The 22,899-nt window shown below is 35.4% G+C and overlaps 1 long non-coding RNA gene across 1 annotated transcript in view; it reads right to left on the bottom strand.

The window, feature by feature from the left end:
* LOC148823399 (uncharacterized) overlaps positions 1-22,899 on the bottom strand; it is a 28,617-nt gene extending 5,718 nt beyond the window's left edge. Inside the window, exons 1-3 of the long non-coding RNA XR_016093749.1 lie at positions 22,694-22,899; positions 12,094-12,335; positions 6,759-6,809 (exon numbers count right to left, since the gene is read on the bottom strand). This is a non-coding gene — a long non-coding RNA (uncharacterized LOC148823399). The remainder of the gene's footprint in view (positions 1-6,758; positions 6,810-12,093; positions 12,336-22,693) is intronic.

Genomic DNA, 22,899 nt, shown 5'->3' with positions numbered 1-22,899 from the left:
TTTAGACCCTTGCAATGTAGTACAAAATGGCAATCATACAAGAAGGTAAGCTGATTTGCACATATACCCCAGTCTTGTCAGGCTATTGCCTTGATGTAAAACAGTTTTATATTCAAGTTTACCTCCCTCTTCGAGAGGGCTGCAGGCTTCTTCTGTACCATATTGTCAGTAGATTTCCAAGTTGGATATTTTGCATTGCTCCTTCCTGTATTGGATTCATTAAATCCTTCCTTTCCTTGAGGTTGGCTGGCATGCCCTTGTGGCTCCTCTTCAGTTGTCCTTCATTGTTGAGGAAAATCAGCTTCAGAAGAGCGGAACTTAGCCACTGTGAACATGGGATTTTCAAAATCTGTTCACAAAGCGAGCTAAGTCCTGCACCTCACAAAACTCAGCTGCCCGGTCACTCGAACCAGATGTCCTTTATTTTTCACGAGGATTTCAGCATCTCCTCCTCCCCTGATGTTTTTCTGAGTTTTTTTTTTATTATCACAGATGCAGATTTGTTCAGTGTCACAAAACCTCTCAGGCTGGAAGCACAAAATTGCATGAGTGAAAATTATAGACCATTCACGGGTCAGCACACAATACTTTAAAACTTGGGGAGTCTAGTTATAAATGTGTGGCAACACTTTACTAAGCAATGCTACTTTACCATGCTGAATAGTTTATTTATGTGAAGCTATAACCATTTTATAAGCTACAGTAAATAAAATGCTCTATTATGAGACACTGTTTTGAAATTCTGTATTCAAGATTTTCATAGATGTTGCTAATACAATGGATACGTTTCTTAGTATATGTACTATAATACTAGTATCTGTTCAGATGAAAAGTCAGTAAACGAGGTCTCAGATATGAAAGACTGTAAAAATAAAGTGTATAAACTAAAACTGACATTGAAAAGCCAAAAACAGACCACCCAGTATAGTACTAGTAAAGTAGTTTTTAAGTGACTATAGCATTTTTTAATTGACTGTTCAGTGTGCGTAAAATCTGCGTCTTGAAAAGTTATTTTCTTTTTCAAGTATAGTCCTTATAGTTGTAGAGAATAGGAATCATTATACAAGAAGTCTATATTATGGAATAATCTGATCAATGCAGCCCTGAAGCATGTATAAAATAATATCGAATACTCAACAATTTATTCATATTTTTGCATAAATCTGTACTGCAGGGAAAATGGCCACTTCCGTAAAATGAAAATCATTTTAAGTAAAAGCAGCTGTGTCAGAGGTCGGAAGTATGAGTACAGATTTTAAAACGCAGTGATTTGTGTGTGTGGCTTTTTTGTATATTTCTTGGCCTATGGAGCAAACATGTCAGGGATGGGCAACCTACCATATCATTCTTAAAATTTATGGTTTCTTTGAAATAAAACAGAAAATGTTAACCAGGGCAGAAATGAAAGAATCAAATAGAGAGCTGTAATTAAGTCATGCTAATGTTTTCACTTAAAAATCTCTATCTCACGATAGAGAGAGAAATCGATGGAGACCTGGTAATTTTCCTGGGCGCAGGGTCCATCTGCACAACCCATTTTCCACTGGTATTCATAATCACATTTTCACGTCAAAAGAAAGACAAACCCCATCATATGACTCATGCTGGATATGGGTTAATTGCGTAATTTCCCTTTTCTATAGTTTCAGGGTGGCGTACATGGTAGACAATCCTTCTGTAAACTAAGGCTGGGGTGCTGTCCAAACTCCAAATTTTAAATATGTCTCGAATCGCCAAGTATTTCTTTAACATACCCACCCAATGTGGAACTGCCAGATCTGTCTTTACATCTCACCCATCAAGCCATTCACCAGTCTAAGACATTATAACTTTCACAGTGGTGTACAGGAGGTTGAGCACCACATGGAGGAGAGGAGCATCCCTCACTGACATCACCACAAGACAGTAGGACACCCAGGACAACCAAGATGTTGTACAGCAGGAGTTGCCAAGGGAGCCCTGACCAGATATCCCAGAACCCCCTGCAATGGGGTGGAGCCAAATGCGGGAAAGGATACTAATTCTAAATCGAACTCACAGGTTCTGGATCTTAAAGCCCAACCCTAGAGAGAGTGCCTCCACTGGTTGAGCCACTCAGAAGCCTGACAGGCCACAATTTTTAAAGCAGATTAAATTACTTCAAATTGCTTAGTTTGTGTAATGTACACAGCCATGCTAAGAAAGCACACTAGACTGAAATCCCTTTATCCTCTAATAGATGGTAGGGTATGGTATTCTAGTTTTATCACAAAGAATAAGTCATTATTAGAAATGGTTGCAACAAAAGGATTTTGCAAGTGCAAGGAAAGAAGAAAACACAAATCCTGGTCTGAACATGACAGGACTGTGAATGGAACTGAGAGTACTTTTGTATAACTTTATATCACTAACCACTATTTTGTCTGAAGCAATGTTATTACAGCAATTTAACACAGTTCACTGCAGATTAACTGCTGTTATTTCTTAGACATGAACAGGTGAGTAAAAGAAAAAAAGAAACGACTGCCAGGAGCTTTATTTGCTTTTGAGCTGTAACTGACATTTGATCCATAGCTTGTTGCTGCTTCCTGTATGAACATCCCAAAACAAAACCTTGTGAAAAAGTGGAAAATGTCAATAGTGACAAGATTTGTCAAGCAAGGGAAGTTGTTTTTCCAAAGCATTTATAAAGCCTTTCAATGATGTAGTGGACTCTTTACACAAGAGACAGCTCAGACTGTTTCCAGAGAAGCTAAAATCTTCAATGATGTGTAGTCCATACGCTTTAATATCTAAATCTGCAGGTTATATATACTGATAACTCTTTGGCTTTGTATTAAGCTTTTACAGAACATATTTTACATTGTAATTAACTGATGAAGTATACATTTTGCTTATATTATATTATTCATAAACAATTGTTAGAAATTTAAGTCAAGATAAAAAGTAATACAAATGTTTATAGGTAACATCCTATAGCAATGCCCATATTGTCTGAAGTGCTAGATATAACCATATAACAAGTTTTAATAAATAAAAATGATTACACTAAATGACAGCTGACCTATTCAGAATTGACAACTGATAATGGTTTTTTGTCACATATCACAGAAAGAAGGGAGCCAAAAAGAAATTAAAATGTTAAGAATTTGGAACTATTTACAGCACTGTTGACCTATCCTTTAAAGGGGGAATGAGTAAGAGGAGGACAAATCCTTAACTCTGACACATTTAACACATAAACACTAGCTTGTCCCGGAGAGAAGAAAAAAGTAGAAATTGTTGGATAGTCAACTGAGCAAGGGAATTCTGGAAATGAAAATATGAGGGCTGCCTCCTTACAGCACAAAGGGCATTGAAGTCTGGCTTGCAGCTGGTTGGAAATCCCTGGCAATGTGATTTTATTACATAAAACCAAATCACTCTGCCAGGAATCCCTCCAACTTCAGCAAGTGCGTGTCTTGACAGATATCTGCGTGGTGCCGAATGGAACTCACACACTGGGAGAAGGCTTGTTTCATCCCATTCATCATTTTATAATTTAGGTGCAGAGAGCCCACAGATTACATTAAGTTCAAAACATGAAAAAGAATGTGTATCTTAAAAGGACCTCACAATGTTTATAAAACAATAACACACAGCTCACATCTCTTTGTTTAGATGACCTTTCATTTTTCTTCCATTTTGGCTGGTGCTCAATTTACACTCCAAAAGACTCTCAGTTATCCACAATCCATTCACTGCTTGCTTTTCATAACAGAAACTTGGAAACATAAAGCCTTTACTATGTTTATTATTTTTTTTACATTCTGTGAGGTTCTTTTCTCAAAAGAAGAAAGAATTTCACATTAGAATAATTCTAAATAATGAATAATGTTCTTCTTCTTCATATACAAAGCCTTCGAGTGTTTAGATAAATGTAGCAATTCACCCAGAAGTACTGCACATATTTAATAAATTCATAAACAAGATTTACTTCACTAACCCAATAATGAGCTGATTCTAATTTTTCCAAGTAAACTATTAGATATTTAATTAGACTAACATAGCCATAGCATTTTATTGGTAAGGACATAATTTATGAGTTAAAGGTTTGAATTGATGTCTATTTATTTTTGTACTCCTGCAGCCAAATAACTATAAAGGGTTAACTGTAGCACCTTCAAAAGCTAATAGCTAACATCCCCCTCTGCTTCCTCTAAGGTAATTAAAAGTTTAGGATAGGGATTGTCCACTTTCAGGGAGTGTTTCTTGGTTTCTTGCTCCCAGCCCATCTATCAACTTTATTAGCTGTTGGGGAAATGGGCTCAGTGCTCATTACACACTGACGAGCCTGATCAGAGAATTTCTGTAAAAACAGGGCAGGCTTCAGTCTGCACCATATGCAAATTGATGTTTTCCCATGAAGTACCATTTGTTCTCCTAGACCTGTGAAAGCTGTCTGAATGATGCACTCACCTATTCTCCTCTATTTTAAACAATTCAATAGAGGAAAAGAAAAGCCTGCATTGGTCAGGATACTAGAGGCCCTTCCAGCGAGGCTGCTAATGAATACAGAGGCTTCCTCTGTGTATTTATCCATTGCAACTCTGTTTAAGGGAATGACAGGATTTAAAGCACACTACAGTAGCTTCAAAGTTCTAACACGACTGTAGATTCATGTAGATCAAGAAATTAGTCTGTGGGTGTTTTTGGTCTTCACCAAAACTGAACATGAAAAACCTTTTACAGCTGAAAGATAAGCCCAGGGCAATATGTTCTGGTCATTATATCGTTAATATTGACAAGTAAGGTTGTAGCTTGAATAGTCCGCGATCCTTTTTCTACATATGTGTATTTTAGACTAAGGAAGCACTAAGAGATTTATACTTTGGTAATTAAAGGTCTAAAGGTGATGACAGCAAATCTGGGTGACCGTATCAGTACAGTTTGGAAAAATAGCCAGATTGTCTTTTATAATTCCTGAGATAAATACACAGTTAATTTGTTTATTAGTTTTTCCTCCTCTGCCTTTTTATTGTGGGCTTTAAAGAATGTTTCCTAATATTTTGTTTTATAAAACTACTAACATGTGCTACCTAAGGCTCATAATGTTCTCCATACATTAGTGGATTACATTTTCCTGTATAAATCAGTGGTCCATAAAAACAAAAATAGAAAGGGCAACTTGAGTCCCTAAGGATATCTCCTTAGATAGTGACCTACCATGTTATTATGATCATGTAAAGACAATTAGACCTTATCACATTATTGAACATTCTCAGCATTTTAAGTGAAATGCATTTTAAGTGAAATAGTGTGTGTGCCACAAATAGGAACTTCCTTCACTTAGAAATAATACATCTAGTATGCAACACATAATGTACTTTTACCACTCACATGGATTGTCTATGGGAAAGCAGAGCCAATAAACATACATACACCGTATATACGTTGTTGTCTTAATGCACAGATCCCTGTTATTAACATGATTATATGTATGTACTGCAGAGCTATAAATATAACTATATTCTGTACCTATTGTATTTAAAAAATAAACAAAATAATTTCGATGAACCAAATAATTTACATTATCCTGGCGTTAAGTTATGTGAAAATAATTCTGTGTGATTGCATGACTTTTCCTTCTGTATGGGCTTATTATGTCTGTGATTTACAGTCCGCAGATTCCTTTGGATATAAACTGGCAATCATTCTCCAGAATTCTAGTGTTGCTTTAGGGAAGAATAAAGTTATGAGCCATCATCTGGGAGGGTTTTTGAACCCATTATAAAGGATTCCAGAAGTTGAACAGGCCTTAAAATGATACACTGAATGTGGCTTTCGTGACAACAAGAACCTCGGAAAGCACATCAGCATATCTGAATGAATTGTCTGATTAATGGATTATCTTGTCTGAAATAAACTAAACCTCACATATTGTATTCCTTTTATCTTTAAGATTACATCAAAGGATCAGATTTCTAAGATTATAATGGACATGTTGTGCATGTATAATGCAGGAAATTCTACCACATTTCGAATTCTAAATCAGAAAGCTGCTTATCCATGGAAGGGACTCACCTCATCAACCTGGAGTTTATTCTGGAAGTATTGGGCACACTGGTGTAACAAGAGCACACGATTGTCTGTTTAGTAACGTCAAGCAAGCCTAGCTAGACAGCTTTTTTCATGTGGGAGAAAACTGGGGCACCTGGTGAAAAGCCACACGGAACATGATGGGACATGTAAACTCCACACAGAAGGTGTTCCAATCCAGGATCCAAAGTTGGAGATAACATCCCTAATTGTCATGCCACTGTGCCACTTCACATGAACCTTTCTCTTTCCTAGCGTTAATCCCGCATCAGCAGGGTCCGCTTGTCGGCACGCTCGTCTCCATTTGGTGGTTTGAACCAAATCTTTGAGCTGGCGTTGCCATTAACTGCGACCAAGAATACTCCAACCGGCGCGTCGCTCCGCCTGCTGTCGGAGTGGGAGGGGGGGGGAGGAGAACAAAGTAATGTAGCCAATTCATAGAGGGGGATTATTAGGAGGCCATGATTGGTAAGGGCCAATGGGAAATTTGGCCAGGACGCCGGGGTTACACCCTTACTCTTTTCGAGAAACACCCTGGGATTTTTAATGACCACAGAGAGTCAGGACCTCGGTTTTACGTCTCATCCGAAGGACGGCGCTTATTTACAGTACAGTGTCCCACTTCACATGAACTTAGGGACTCATAATACAAATTTTAACTCAAATTTGTAAAACAAATCAATACAGAACTGTCCACCTACCAGAGATGGTACCGCTTGCGACCAAAACTTCCAAGCAGGCTTCTGAGGATCCTAAAAAAGAAATACCCATACTATAGTTTCTGTTCAGGTGACACACTGGGAGGCATGGCGAAGTAGTCCAGGTTTCTATTTCTTTTGACCCTTTCTCACCTCCCCCTACCCATTTTCACCTTCTCTTTCACACCTTTCACAAATTGTCCATAAATAAATGCATAAAGTATGTACGTCTTTTACTAGTGTTCTATCCACAATGTAGCTCTGCCTTACTCCCTATGCTTTTCAGACAGGCTCTGCAGCTCCTTGGCAGGAATAATCAGCTTCTGGTTTTAACAGGTAGATAAAGAGGCCTTTGGGGATCATTTTCCACATGATAACGTGTGTAAAATACAGAATATGCCTAAAAGGCTCCTTATTATTGAACTAAATTTACCCAAAATTATCAGTGTGCAATTTTACTAAGCAGAGGCCTCCAGAAAATACTACTAATAATTATATAAACAACATTGGTTATGCTCCAAAGTCTTTAAAGCTGTGTATGAGACTGGTTCTTCTCCTGTGACCAGCAAGTTAAGACTTTCTTCAGGATACTGCAAAGTGAAGGGTTGCTGTGGATATAAAGAACCTGTGGCACTCACGTCTTCTGAGTTACTTCTTCATAAAACACTTTTATTTTACCTTTTCTCATACCTTACCTTTCTCGTACTTGTCAATTTGTATTTATGGCCTTCTTTGGTGCAGCTGCTTGCTTACAATATAAATGGAGCAGTAACTCATAAAATAATAAGGTGAAGTGACTACTGGCTGAATACCTGACATACCTACAGTAGTACTGAAATGTTAGCCCTATGTGTCTTTGACCTGCCTAACATCTTGCTAACCCTTCCTGTAACTTTAATATCACATGCCTCTCTTTTACATAGAATAAAAGGAATAAACTATCAAATGAGATTTAACATTTCTCTGAAGCAACTTCTGTTCCTCTGTTTTAAATGCATGTATAAAATTTAAAGGTATGAATCTAGGTGGAGACAGTGAAGGGTTAGAAAAAATATTTAATTTTAGATGTATTCCTTTACTTAAATCATCTTATTTACTGGGAGGTCAAAATGGCAGAATACATTTTTCTCAGGTGCATAATGCTTTAACTGTGTCTTGTAAGACTATTAATAACGTTTAAAACATATTGAAATTCTTGAAAGGTTTGCTATTATAAATTTCCAGCGATGTACCCTAATGGGGTAATGATTTATAAATGGCCTACAATTTATAAAAATTAACTGGAATAACTGGAATTCCATTCTTATATAATCGAAATTTAAAGGCGTATAATTAATTAAGAAGCTTAATTTAGAAGATTTTCATTATGTTAACATAACAGGTCAAAAATTACATGCTTTCTTCTTACTAGAAACAGAGCTGTCAATCTGGTTATTCATTAAGAAGCTATCTGAATTTTAAATGTATTTTATTCAGCTCTTTTACCCATTTTTCCTTATGTTAACATAATGTACCAGGTCAAGAATTAGATGCTTTTTTGTAACCACCTATTTAACATCTATTAAATCATAATACAATCTCTAATTAAGTAGTGAAATTATTACATTTTAAGTCATGTTATAAGTAGAAGAACGAACAAAGGTTTTTTTTGGGGGGCTAAAAGGTCATGGAAATTTCGTGATTGAGTATTTCAGTTGCTCTGTTAACCTTTTTGCAGGATCTCCTATATAAGCAATATTAAGTTGGTCATCACAGCCACTTCAGAATAATGTCACTGCTTTTGACCTTTGCTTCATGTGCAGTGCACATTAACTATCACACCTGTTCCGATTCAGCTGTATTCACTCATAGTGCTCTGACCCACATTTATTATTGCACCACAAAGGTGAATCATGTCGTGTGGTAAAACAAAGTTCATCAGCTACAGTGCTCAGCGAAATCGGATCTACAGGACCTCCTGCTTGGAATGTGGTTTTATTTTTTTACTTTTTGAGGTCATTTAAAAGCCTTTAAAAGCCTTATGAGCCGGAATCGTTATAGTAGTACAGTCCTTTGTCCTTTAAAGGCATATATTATTCAATGCTTCAGGACAGGAATGCAATATCTATTTAACTGTGTACCTATGATGCGCTGTCCTGAAAATAAAAAGGAACAAGGGCACTGCTTTATCAAAGGAGGCCCAGCTACTAGATCACAATAGTAATAATGTGTCTGTTGTTAACTCAGGTTAGAATGTGGTTTAAAAGAAAATATTCTATACCCATTAGCTTTCCCATCAACTAAGTCTGGAATGCACAAATACATACTGACAACAGATTGGGCAACATATTTGCTGAATTTTCTCAATGGGTTCACTAAATGCAACCTGAACTAAACTTATTCTTTATGCAATTGCCTGAATAGCAAAATTTGACCATCTTTAATAGCGGTAATCTAAAATACTCATTTCTGGTAATGCAAATCCATTACTTCATTATCTCCTTATTTTTGGTAATGCTAACCAATGTTCTGAATGATACCGATTGAATTGAATAGAAGAAAACATAATCACCTGAGCAGTTACACCTTAAAAAAGATCAGATTTACTTTGAAGTATTCTTTTCCCCGATTTCATTATTCACTAATTGGTCTTTAAACATGTCTAGAGCTGTACTGGTGTGTTTCAGATGTCGTTGCTGTCGTGTGAGTTTGATTGTCTGAGCTCTGCACTTTGTCCCCATGCTCACATATAACAATCTTAATTAAGGCTGAAGATTTTTTCAATAAAGAACACTGCTCTTTATTGTTGACATTAAATGAACAATTCCTGTTTTTGTATTACTGGTCTGCCAGGCACCACTGCCTAAAAAATAAATTGTTAAGACAGTGATTCTCTCTAAATTATTTTGGCCAGTAAGCAACAGGCCAAGCCACATATGTCAATCTAGGTTACGGAAATGTTTTAGTTCGTCTCCATCCTTGTGGAAAAACTTCATTCGGCAAAGGGACCACAGCACTCAGGGTAAAAGTGGATTTCCTAAAACTAATGTGAAAGAAAGTTTCAGTCTGTTAGTTGGTACAGAGTACCAGCTGGAGAGGTAAGATGATTGACAAGGTGGATGAAGATCTGACACAGATTGAGTTGGTCCATACCAGCTCAGCAGCCTAGAGTGATAAGTGTGAATCAGGAAACAGCAATTCAATATGGTCTGCCTTCATCTCGTATCACAAATGCATTCACCAGATTTGCCACCTACAAATTAAAGCGACCACAAACCCTGCCACTTTTTTGTAATAAATAAAGCATCACTCCACCGCTGTTTCAATTTCAATAGTTCCTTGTGCGCTCATGAAACTTCTCAAATAGCACAGGTATAGCAAAATAGAAAGTTAGGTACAGTAAGACTTACCTAACCGCCTAGAGTAATCCAGGACTTCTGAGCACTATATCGCACAACATTTAAAATTAGCACTAACCACTCCAATTCAGTAAATCCCTTTTAATTTTTAATACATTGTGAAATATAAAAACATTTTTATTATTCATAATTAATGTATTCAGCTGATACTTTTTTCCAAAGCAATTAACTTTTGTTCCCATTTATATAGCTAGGCATTATTTACTGGAATAGTCTAAGTGATCTACCTTGCTCAAGGATATAATAGCAGAACCCCACCCAGGATCTGGGCCTTTCCAATTGTTACTTTACAATTATGAAGCTAGAGCCCTAATAACTAGCATGAAGCACAGCTGGTATACAGTCCAAAGTCAAAAATGAATAACAGTCTTGTTAATAATATAGAATGATTGCTATTATTACTCTCAACTTGGTAAGTACATCAAACAATTTTTATATACCGTGCATATTGAGGGAGAACAGAGGTTCAAACTACTGCACACAGCATCCAGGATGATAACGATTAAGAACTTAACAGAGCATACTTTGCTCGAAAAGGCAACCTCCAAAATGGAATATTCTGTAGCTCAGTCAAATCCTAATAAAGCTGAAATGAGCAGGCAAACAGAAAAGGGATGACGTACTTAATAACATGGCATTAGCTCGCCTGGCTGAGGGAAGGACAGGACTGGCTGAAGATCAGCGCAGTCACCACCCCGCTTCACTTACAAGGAATGAACCAGAAAGGCAGTTGCAAGGGTGGAGCTGGGGTGGAGAATGGGAGTTCTGTGCAGCCAGGGAGTATTTATACGTGGGGGAGCTGAGGTGTGATTTTACAACATGACCATCTCCCTGATGTGTGTTAATTTACAGCATTAGCAAATGGTACAATATATTAAAAACAATAATGAGGAAATAGGGGTGTCAGCATTGATATTAAAGCATTTTATGCCACAGTGTTCATTAGGCCTGTAAGACAAGGTTTGAATAGAAATCTGAACATTTTCTATTAAAAGTTTCCAGTATCAATATAAAATAAATATCAAATGATAAATATCAGTATTAATATAAAAGGGATTCAAATAAAAGTTTAGATGAAATAAGCAATGAAAATATGGAGCCCACTAATTATTTATTTTTGGATAATACGCACACATTGAAATGGGGACTGCTAATAAACCCTTATTCATGCTTCATTACAGTAAAGACATTTTGCCACTCTGAACATTGGGTAAAACTGCCTCCTATAAAACTGAAATGGGGATGTAATCAAACCTCTGGGATTTGTAAATAGCTTACCAAGCATGAATTACTGGAACACGTCCTTAAACTAATAATCTTCTATTTCTTTAAGTCAGCACAGAAGTGTCAGTTTTCCAGAAGGACAATACTATATAAGACCACACTACGAATCAATGTCAGGGTCTTGCTGTGACCAGCTTTTCCTCCTGACCTGAGTCAACAGAACATCTGTGGGACCAACTCACCAATGCCCTCAACAGGAGAACCCTTGCCTGACTGCAGGTGCACAGGAAGACTGGTTAAGCATCCCACAATGTACTCAGGGGCTGAGACTGAATACATAAATCCTGTTTCCGGATTGTTTTAATGCTCAAGAAGGTCATGCCTGATGTCCGCTCTGTTTTCATTTCGACAGTGAGCTATGTCTCACAATGAGAACGTCTTTGCCATTTTCTACGCATTTTCTGTGATTTTGTTTGAGACCTGCTACGTCTCTAAGATATTTGATTATATCCCTTCAACCTGAGTGCTGCTTTTCTTTTGCACATCTTTGTTTTGAGATGGCATTTTCTTACTATGTGAAAGACAGCAAGAGATAAGGTATCAGGAAGAGTTAATATGATTTTTCTAAGTTTATGAAGGACTGTGGTTATTTTATTTGTTACTTTAAAAACAAAGTTATACGTACATATGCAAGGATGCAATTATGTTATACTTACAGCTTATGGATTCAGATTTCAGTTATCTTGATCTCTAACTGAAGCTCATTCTTTTTCCAGATGTAGTCATAACTGAAAGGATCAAGACTAAATGTACAGATAAGTCCAATGGAAGGCTTATCCAGACCAGCTTCTGTTTGACGCTGACACCTTCCATAGAGTCCACCCAATAGTTAAGCACGTCTTCAAGGAGTCAGTCAAAATTGCTTTTGAATGATCATCCAGGCATGGTCTATATTTGCCTGCAGATAGAACACATGAAACAATTATTAAATTGAGGTCAAATACTTGTGCCAGATATTTTAACAATGCCTCTTAGGCACCAAATGCCTCACAGCCTTTTAGCATGAGGTGCTCAGTCAAGAATCAAAATACTTAAATGCGTTTACACCACAACATGGAACTAAGAAACTATATTTCACAGGATTATAACTAGAATAAGTAGAAACAGGAGAATCAACTTAAATACGAAAAACATAACAATTTGATTCTTTAGAACAAAACAAAAAAAAAAGCCCAAAATCTCACTAAATCTAGGAATGTACTAAATGAAATGTAAATGAATATCATTGAGCATTAATTCTTCAACTAATTATGAGGAAAAGCATTGAATTTTGTATAGAGTTTTTTATGTAAACTGTGAATGGCACATAGTTTGTGCAGAGTTCACATTTGGGTTTTCAATATTACCCTGGGATATAAGATCAAAGTTATTTTTTGTGCTGCCAGGGGTTATGGAAAATATGGGGGATTCTTAGCACTACTTTGCAAAAAACGTCTCCATGTGACGTTAGTGTTAGTGAGGCTGGAAGAAGACCTGACCAGCTGTTCAGAGCACAAGCAAGACCACCTAGTCTAACAAGACACAATACTTAGACAGCTTGTTAAAAAGTGGAAGATGAGGTGTTTCTGTATAACAGAAATCCAGGATGTTGCTAGAAAAAAACAAGAATGCATGAAAACAGAGGAATCTCTATTATCCTATGTTGCAAGTGAAGTTGAAGAACTGTCCTTTTTCCCTGCCAGAAATCTCTGTTTACACGCAAAAAAAGAAAAGCGTGGAATCCAAATATCTTTCTTTAAGTCTGTTTTTTGTCAGTTGTTCATCAGCACAGCCCACACCTACAGTACTCATATTTTCAGAGGGGACTATAAATCTTTTTGTCTGAAACTTGCTTATAGCAGTCATCTGCAATTTCTGAGCCCAAATGTACCTACTCGAGACTTAGTATTAATTAGAGGCAAATCAGAGGGGTCACAAAGGGTGTTCTGGTCCACTCAAACTCAAACAGTCCCCAGTTGTGTTATCGTCTATGGAATTCTGGTTGCAATCAGCGAAGGACAAAGCTCAGATTCAAACTGCGACTTGGACTGACAATGTCGGGATCGGGGGCTGAACCTGCACTCTAAATAACTACTTCTGCTGATTGAGCTGTTAGAAAACCAAGAGAGTATTTTTCACAGAAAAGTGCAGTGTGTCTCAGTTTTGATGGGATTGTAACATATCACTGAATGAAAATAGAAAGCTTTGATTGGAAACAGAAAAAAAGCAGACCAACAGACATGTCAAGTGGGGAGCTGCTGTCTGTGTGTATTGGCTGCAAAGGAACAAGTAAAGGTTAATTCCGTGCCGCCTTCAAGTATTGAGGTGACACCCAAAGTAGGCTCAATAGCCAAAAGATTTAAATGAAAATCGTTTGTAGATTATTCCACTCTCTTTGGTAAAGTGTTTTGTTTTCTGCTCAACTGACAACACAATAGTTCAAATCTTGCCTTGTAACATCAGAACATTAGCAGACTCTTCCGAGACTGGTCGCAGCTACCTCAGTTTCCCACACATAAATGAAGGTGGACAGAATTCAGTGACTTTATGAGGCTTGGAAAAATGCAATAAAATGCTTTTCTCTGAATGCACCCATCTGTTGGAATTTAGTGGACTTCCTGTAAACAAGCCTTAGAGAACAAACCCCACACACCAGGTTGCTGCATAAAATTGTCCTTTCATCTTTTCTTCTTTCTTTTTTTTTTTAAAGCTGCTTCCATCTAGCATGGCTGAAAGCCCCAGAAGTGAACATTTTTAGCTCAAGAAAGGGAGCATTGTGGCCCTTATCTCGCATCGCGTCCGTAGATGGCACGAATAGTTACATAAAAAATAATAAAAAAAGACCATACCAGGGCAAGAAAAATTATGAATTCACGCAATCTTTGAAACGTTTTTTGCTTCTCCAACGGTTGCTTTTAATGGGAATGGAAATTTGATATTTTTTTTAACTGAGGACATCGAATTTATAGCAGATTTTTGGATTGTTTGTGCTTTGTTTGTTTTTCATTCTAGCTACTGGGATGAAGTTAGCAGTAACATGTCCAATGTATGAAGTTCTTTTTATGGCTTCTCACATGATCTTTATAAATTATTTATTACGATTATGAATTGCGTGAGTAAAGTATAAGTGTTCGCAAAATATTGTTGTAGACAGATCATATGGCAAAAAACCCTATTCCCGTACAACTATCGAAATGATGAAGCATTTCTGTATCAAATGTAATCTGTAAATCGCCAGCATAATGCTTTTTTGAAAGAAAGAACCGCATAGCTAAATGTGAATCCAGAAACAACTGAGAAAACATATTTAAGTTGTAAGAGTTGAAAAAAATGTGTCATCTTGGAATTATTACATTTTTTTAAAGAGTGTCGTGACTGAATACATTTTCCTGGAAACATAACATATTCTGGGTTCTGGAGTGTTAAATTGGCAAGAAAGAATAAAAAAAATCAATTAACACGTGAAACAAATGTTACAACATGAAGCCACGTCTACTGGTGTCTGATATTGACATCTTAGACAGCCAGTTGATCTAGACAAAAAAAACCAGTGAATTAACAAAATAAAGTAGGCTACACAAGCAAAAGAATCTCTTAGCAGATATTTAGATTGTCGGACTCCCTGCAGTTGAAATTTGAAATTCAGAATGTGACAAAGCAATACAATCTTGAGTTTTCTTTGAGCTTTCCTGATTAGAAATACAATTTAATGTTTCTTTCAGTATATATAAATTATACAATACACAGAATCCATTAGTGATTAAATAGCAGTAACTCTTAGAGTGAGAAAGCTTGACACTACAAAACTATGGACCTATCACATGATGATTATTAATTATGATTCAGGGATATTTTTAAAAAAGTAAAAGGGTTCTCGTGCTTTATCTTGTATTATCAGGTAATTCTTAGTAGCAACATTGGATGAAATTTCTTCTTACAGCAGTAGTTAAGATTTTGCAATCTTGTACAGACTCAGGTTAAATCATCACAAGGCAAAGTACTAATGTAAGGCCATTTTGTAGATTTGAACTACATTTTTGTCTAGATAATCTGTATTATAGTTCATAATATTTTGAAGGATTTGTACTTCTACAAAACAACGTCTTTTAAAATTTGTTCATGCAGGCCAGAATAATGTACTGCAGATTTACAGCATAAAATATTCCGCAGGGTTAACAGCTGTGAGGAAAGTATCAAACTCTTAATGGCTGTTCTCATTTTCAGATGCTGAAACTTGTGTCAGAGCCAAACTTCAGACTTGCCGGGCCCTGTCTGTCACTCTCATCTTGCTCCTATTTTTTATGAAAGGGTGTCATTGGATATTTATAGTGCAGAAAAGAAAAGGCTGTATCCAAAATAACTCTGACACCTATTTTCTGACCCAGAGGGAACAATGTCAGATAATTTTCCATCCAGCACTACCTGACCCACCAGTAACAACGCTTAGATTTGCTTACCTTAAAAATGGTTGTACTTTTAACAGTGCCACACAAGAACTGTGGGTATTATCACCTAGAGTCTTAGGCTCCAACTGAATCAAAATGTCGGCTCACCTGCCAATCTCAAATTACAAAACCATTACTTGACTGTGGTGTTTGTTTGCTCGAGGCTTGCTGCTTGTGTTTAGTGGATAACCGCCATGAACTATTGTCTTTTGCGAATAGTAGGTGGGTTGACGTTTTGATTTAATCTTGGCCAACATTATGTTGACATAAATCCATTTTGGAACACAATTTACAAAACTGTGAGGTGGGTGAGTTCTGACATTAATGAGTAAGAGTGATTTGGGCTCCAAAGAAAACAGGGTCAATTTCTTTCTGCTAGTAGAATGACACACCTGAAGTTGCTAAAACAGCAACCCTGCCCAGTGGTTATGTTAATGTTGATAAACCTTTAACTGTCACTCACAGACATTTTTCTTAGAAAATAACTCAGTCTTTTCGCTGAGAAAATAAGAAATTCATATTTTTCCCTACAACACAATGCCGCCCTAATCTAAAAATCTCTTCATAGTCTGGTTGAGCAGACATAAAAAGTCATAATCAAAACAAGCCTATATTAATTCTACATTTCCAAAGTCGGTAGCTATCCATTAACAATAAAATGCATAAAGAAAACAACACTAAAAAGCAAAAAGAAATATTTCACATAGCCTTTTAGTATCAGACTATATTTTGAGACGTATATTCTTGGATCTTTTACAATTCATTAAATTGATCCAATAATTATATCCAAAGCTATTAAATCATTCTTCTTGATTGTGGAATCATGTTTTACTGCTGTAGAAAAAATATAATGTACGTCTGCACATGTTCTTATTAATTCTGAACTGGTTTACTCTTTTGCCTTCATTAATTTTAGCAGTTCAAAGACGCCTTTCTTTCCATTTCCATGAGTTTGTTTAAAAAATACTGCCTTTTGCCAAACGTTCCATTTTGAGGAAGCAACGCTCCTAAGTGCTTCGTGAATAAGACCCACAGTAAAAAATGCTCACAGCCAAATAGACTTCTGCTTTCTGCCATAGTGTTTTGCTTAAGGTTTCATTGAGAAGGAAGAGTTTTGTGCATCATTTATGCTTGTTATGATTTGAGTGTATTTTTCCAGGATACAGTAACAGGCTGGTTGTATTGTTTTCCCATCATAAGCTTGCAGCTATGGAGAAAAAAAACTCATAAATACATCAGTGTAACACAATTTAGACATACAGGAGTATTATTCTTACAGAATAAATTGATGTTTTAAGGATCCCTTTCTTACTCTGCATTTCCTTGTTTTCCTAAGGAATCAAAGATAAATTAAAGGATCACTTTTGTTCAAATTCTGTATTCAATGAATAATGTATCTGTTATAGCTCCATGTATGCCCAATACCTTAGACAATATTATTTGTGTTAGGGTAAAATATTTAATAAGATATATTAAGTTAAAGCTAAAAGTGTGCGCTTTTGAAAACTTCCGCACAACTCTATTTACATTGTATAAATTGTGGATAATATTTAAAATTAAATCACACCTAACAGATGTTAGAAAAATCAAAACAGCAAACAAGAATATGACTGAGATAAAGACAGTTGTATTAATACCTCATTTAAGCAGTATTTGATCTTTTATCATAATGTAGTGTAGAGTTTGTACCACATTAGTTAAAGTTGTTTCATGGTGAAGACTAGAAACTAGACACTAGCGGCACCTTATTATTCTGATCTCTGCAGAAATTATATTATGCTCTATATAGTTCTTATTTTCCTTCTAATAATTATATATTATTTTTAATGTAGTTTTATTAATAAAATATTCTAAAGGCCTGAAAAAAACTTTACATTTCAGCTACTAAGTGAAAATGTACACTAGATACAGAAACTACTGAATCTACTGAATAGAGTATATTGTTTTCAAATTATGGCCTAATTCTCCTCAACACTGACCCTAAAACAACATACATTTAGGATATGTGACTCCCATTGGTCAACAAAGAACTTTTGAACTACATTAAGATTTATCACATTATCTACTAATTTATTGTTTTCAAAATAAATATAATCTATTACGTAGCTAGAATTAGAACACTCTTCTACGAGAAATTAAAAATAACCAATGCACTTAACATTAGTGTCTTTGTTGATGTGTTGCTGTGCTATCAGAACATGATAGAGAACCAGAGAAAACCAGGCAGTTAGAGCCGTTCCACATAATATTCCATTTAATCCTGTAGTCTTCAGATGTAATTTAGGGCTTTATTATTATGCATTCAGACTCAATGAGAGTACAATTATTCTATTTAAATATTTTAGAGATTACAACTCTCATATTTACACAAAAACAATGCCAAATATAATTTTACATGGACATCGAGCAGCTGTGTATGAGGTACAAAAGAAGAGAGGGTATTACATATGAGACCATGCAGAATGTGAAACATTCTGAACACTGATAATTCGGTGGAATGGTTAACATACGTCTGAATCGGAAGATCTTGTTTTGTATTCAATGTGTAAAATAAAGAAATGGTCGAAAACTGGGTTGTTTGAAAAGATACAAATTACAAAGGAGAGTGAAAACTGGGTCTCTAGTCATAACAAAGGAGCTGAGTGTACCCATATCATTTCGAACAAGAAAGGTTTTTTATGCACAATGGCTTTCCTTTGAAATTGATTTGGAGCAATTATAAGATAAAAAAACAACAACAAAAAAGATGAGAGCTCTTCACAAGGTTGGCGTTAATCACCCAAGTTATGTTTTAAATAGATAATCATTTTCGGATGATACTTAAAACACGAGCGGTCAGTACTTGCTTTTAAAAACCAGAATTCAGAGTTCAGAATTCATTTCAAATCTTTGGATTTGTATATATAAATATCATTCAACTGATTTTCTTCCTATATTTTACTTTACACTGCCCTTACAAACATTACATTTTGACACGAGTATGATGTCACATTCAGACATTTTAAGTATTGGTATAAACTCTTCCTGTGTTACTTTTTGTACTAATTGTGTACTCATTTTTGAACTAGTACACGGTTTCGATTCACTCAAAATATTTTATTCCATTACCATGGCATAAGTCTGGTGTAGTATGGCTTAATTAAAAAAAAACCTTGATCATGGAACAATTCACCATTCTTCACTATAATGACACATTATAAAATAAGACTAATCAACCTAGTCTGGGAGTGACTTGATTTAATTTAATTAATGTCAATCATTAAATGATGTACATTTTTTGTAGCCAATTACGAAATCTAAATAATATGAGCCATAAATATGTTTTCCTTGTTATTACACAAATGTCCTCTAAAAAATTGTCCTGAATATATCTGTTCAGAACTATCCCACTTGTTTAGCTTTGGCTCCAACATGTTCTTGTTTCATAATTATGTACTCCAGACTGTAATGGTAAACTTAAAATCAAACACCCGGTGAAGTGCAATTCTACTTTGAAATGAATTGGCTCAACACAGAATTCAAACAATTACATTGTAGGGAGAGGGCTACGTATTTATATTGATTTTTATTTTGAACAGTATTTTCAACTGCAAAGTCATTCAGTAATACAATTCAAACAATACAGAATATTTATACATTTTTTAACGGGGAATGGTTAGTTTTGCCTTTACACTTATTTGTACTTCTAAGTAGAAGTGTACAGTCATACTGTTAGCCTTTAGATAAAATCCTAAGCAATTATAATGAGAAATATTTTTTAAAAATATGTTAAATGCATATAGTATAACTGAGAAATTACTCCTTACTCAATACAAAATAATGCATGTGCAGCTTATACTTTGTTTTAAATAATCACTTCAAATATAAATGTATTGTTGCATTTGTCATATTTTGGCCCTCTTTCTAATTTTCCTAAATTGTTCTAGGAATAAATACAAAAATAAAAAATACTTTAATGACAAGAGGAAGCTATTAGCACACATAATTAGGAAAACAATTTGAGGAAAAAAAGCAAAAATTATTCAATGGGAAGAGCGCTGTCTGGGGATTTTATTTTATGCTTTGGTTACTAGACATCTAATATTACCTGGTTTAGAATGAAAATCGATTTCTTTTAGAAAAACATTGACTTCCTAAATTGTATGTTCTTCGGAGATTTTACATTTTTCATGCTGATTGAATTGTTTTTAACGGGGTTCTGTTTATTATTTGCTTTTGAAACTGAAAGGTAACAAAAAGCAGCCCTATTTTTCCCCTATTAAGATACTAAGCATTTGACTTCCCAAATAAGTGTGAACAGCTCTCAACTAATTTAACTTGACTCAAAGCACATGCCTAAGGAAAAAGGCACTTGTTTGCTCTCAGACTGGTATTTACAAGCAGGGTCTGAGAATTCAGCAAGGTGCTGTCTCAAACAGTAAAGCTAACAGAAGTAACCTAATGTGGAATGTGAGCACGTAAATCTAAACTACACTCCCTTGCTTAGCTGTCTCACATAACCAATATGTGCAATTTTATCCTACTCTTTTCAACTGTACAGAAACATTTGGCGGGCTTGGAAAAGGCCCGGTTTCTGTATAAACGTCTTTAGGGCCATCGTTTTATTCTAAACAGACTTGATTTTTTCAGATTGTGCACTTTGTGTAGTACTTGTGAACTGTCCTTCACAACCTTCTATTTGAAATATAAAAGTTAGCATTTTTAATAATTAATAAACTTAATTTTGCTTATAATGCAAATTTTATTGGACTCCATGGTATTTCCAATATATATCTATCTCATATAGATTACATCTTTCAAGTCTTAAGCGCAGTTATTTCCAAACTTTGTGGGTCAGAAGCTTTGTCATTAAAACACACAGTTCTCTTTAACTACATGTAACATGACCTATATTCTCTACTTTAGCCTCAGTTAAAACCAACTGAGGAGGCCTCAAAGAAAGCCACAGTATTGCTGCAATCATAAAAATGATGTCAGGTGGGAAACAGAGGTCACCCCTGTGCTTGCATAGGACATGTCTGGCACTGTATGGCCAAGAGTTTTTATTTTTATTTTTTTAAATATTTAAAAACTTTATTTCTTCTTTGCCACATACGTTCCTAGATATTGTCAAGTGGTTGCTGAATACATTTTTTAATTTTGTGGCTTGAATATTCATTTCAAAATACCCTTTTAAATGCAGTAGTTTAATAATAATAATAATAATAATAATAATAATAATGAAAAAAGAAACAAAAATAACATCTAGCTTCTAGTGATATATATCAAAACAAATACTTCTACCACTGCACGCACGCAATCTTAAAAATTTGCCCAGATGTGGTTTTCTTTTCAAGTTGCAGAATCACACAGAGTATTTTTTCAGTTTCTGAAACACCAAAAAGCTTTAAGTCTTCTTTAATAAAAATGGTGCATCTTTTTCTTAAATCAAATTCCTTTCACTGCCATGCTCACAAGAGATTATTGTATTTATTCCACCTTTGTTGTGCAGTAAACAACAGTGAGACAGGACAAACAGCAGCAAACTGTATTTTCTTCTTCAACCATTTTTGGAAAACAGTCATGGGGGAAATTAAAAATGTGTGATAAGGATTCTCGGAATGTGTGACTGTTCCATGAAATATTGTCACTCATGCTTAACTTGGTAACCACATCCAACAGTTCATTAAAAATTAGTTTTAAACAAATAAATAGGCCGTTCATGTTTTTCCATATGATACTACGTTACAATCTCTATGGATTTTCTCTTATTGAGTTTTCATTGCTAAGACAAGCACAATAAAGGAAATAAAGGCAGGAGATGGATAGCATGACCTTTCCCCATCACAGAGTTGAAATCATCAGTCAGAGAAACTGCCAGAAATGTAATGAGCAGATTCTAAGGATAATATTCACGTGCCAGAACTTGGAGTTCTCAGACATTCTGATTAGAAAATTGTTCTGTCTGAGACGTAACCATAATTCATAAAACATTTCATATAATCTCTAGTGCTATTATTCAGACTTTGGGTCATGTCTGGCTTCTTAATGTTAAATTAACTATAACTTTTTTTTTCGCTATATATGGAAATCCTACTTCTATGGAGAACACAGGCGCCTTTTCAATAGTCTTTTCCTGAGCAAACTAGAAACCTATACTCAGAAGTATTTCATATAATTTAAGATCATCAAAGGAAAATAAAACATTTATAGTGCCTCACTGAACTTAGGAAAAACTTAGGAGCTTTACAAAGTTCATTATGAGAGACACCAGATATCTAATCTTTAATTACGGAGGCCATGCAACCCTACCCGTAAAATAAAAACGATCACAGAGCATCAATGCAAGTCTTTAATTTAGTCCTCATTTCTCACATCCTTAAATCAAGCTAAACATTCTTGACTCCGTCTCTCAATGCAGGGAGCAGTGATCTATGAATTAATACTTTGAAAGGATAAACCAGCATGTTTATTCCATCTGATTGATGGGTCGCACTATTCTAGTTGCACTTAAAAATTAAGAAAGTAAAAGTAAAAGTATAGCTAACTTTCAGATGGTAATGGTTATCCACTTTTATAGTTCTTTTTCCCTTCATTCCCTGTTAGGATCTCTCTTTCTCTGAGAAACATTAAACAGAAGACAGTAAATGCTGCGGGAGAACCTTTAGGCATGCGAAATTCATAGTCTTATCACCAGCAGAATTTTAAACCTCTTAAGTGAAGTCACCTTGTTTCATCACTCCTAGAGCATACCACTTTTTATTACATATACATATTTTGCTGGCATTATTCCTTGCAATAGTGATGAAATAATTATTTGTACGAAGATAAAATTGGAAATATTCTTACTTACTCAAAAGGTGGTTTTCACTCAGGATTCATTGGAAACAGGAACATTTTGTAAACCGCAATGTACAAGAACCCACAATATCCTGCAAAGGCTGTTAGAAGAAAACGAAAGATACTTTTGCATGTAGTTTCTATGCTTCAGAGTAAACTCAAGTTCTCTCTCTCTCAAATACATCTGTCCCTTCTTACTCTTAAGTCAGGCACTGAATT

This window comes from Atractosteus spatula, chromosome 11 (genome assembly GCF_055471065.1).
Source record: "Atractosteus spatula isolate fAtrSpa1 chromosome 11, fAtrSpa1.hap1, whole genome shotgun sequence".
NCBI classification, from domain to species: Eukaryota; Metazoa; Chordata; class Actinopteri; order Semionotiformes; family Lepisosteidae; genus Atractosteus; species Atractosteus spatula.
Note: the sequence above shows the minus strand (reverse complement) of the source record. Positions and strands in the feature narration are given on the sequence as shown.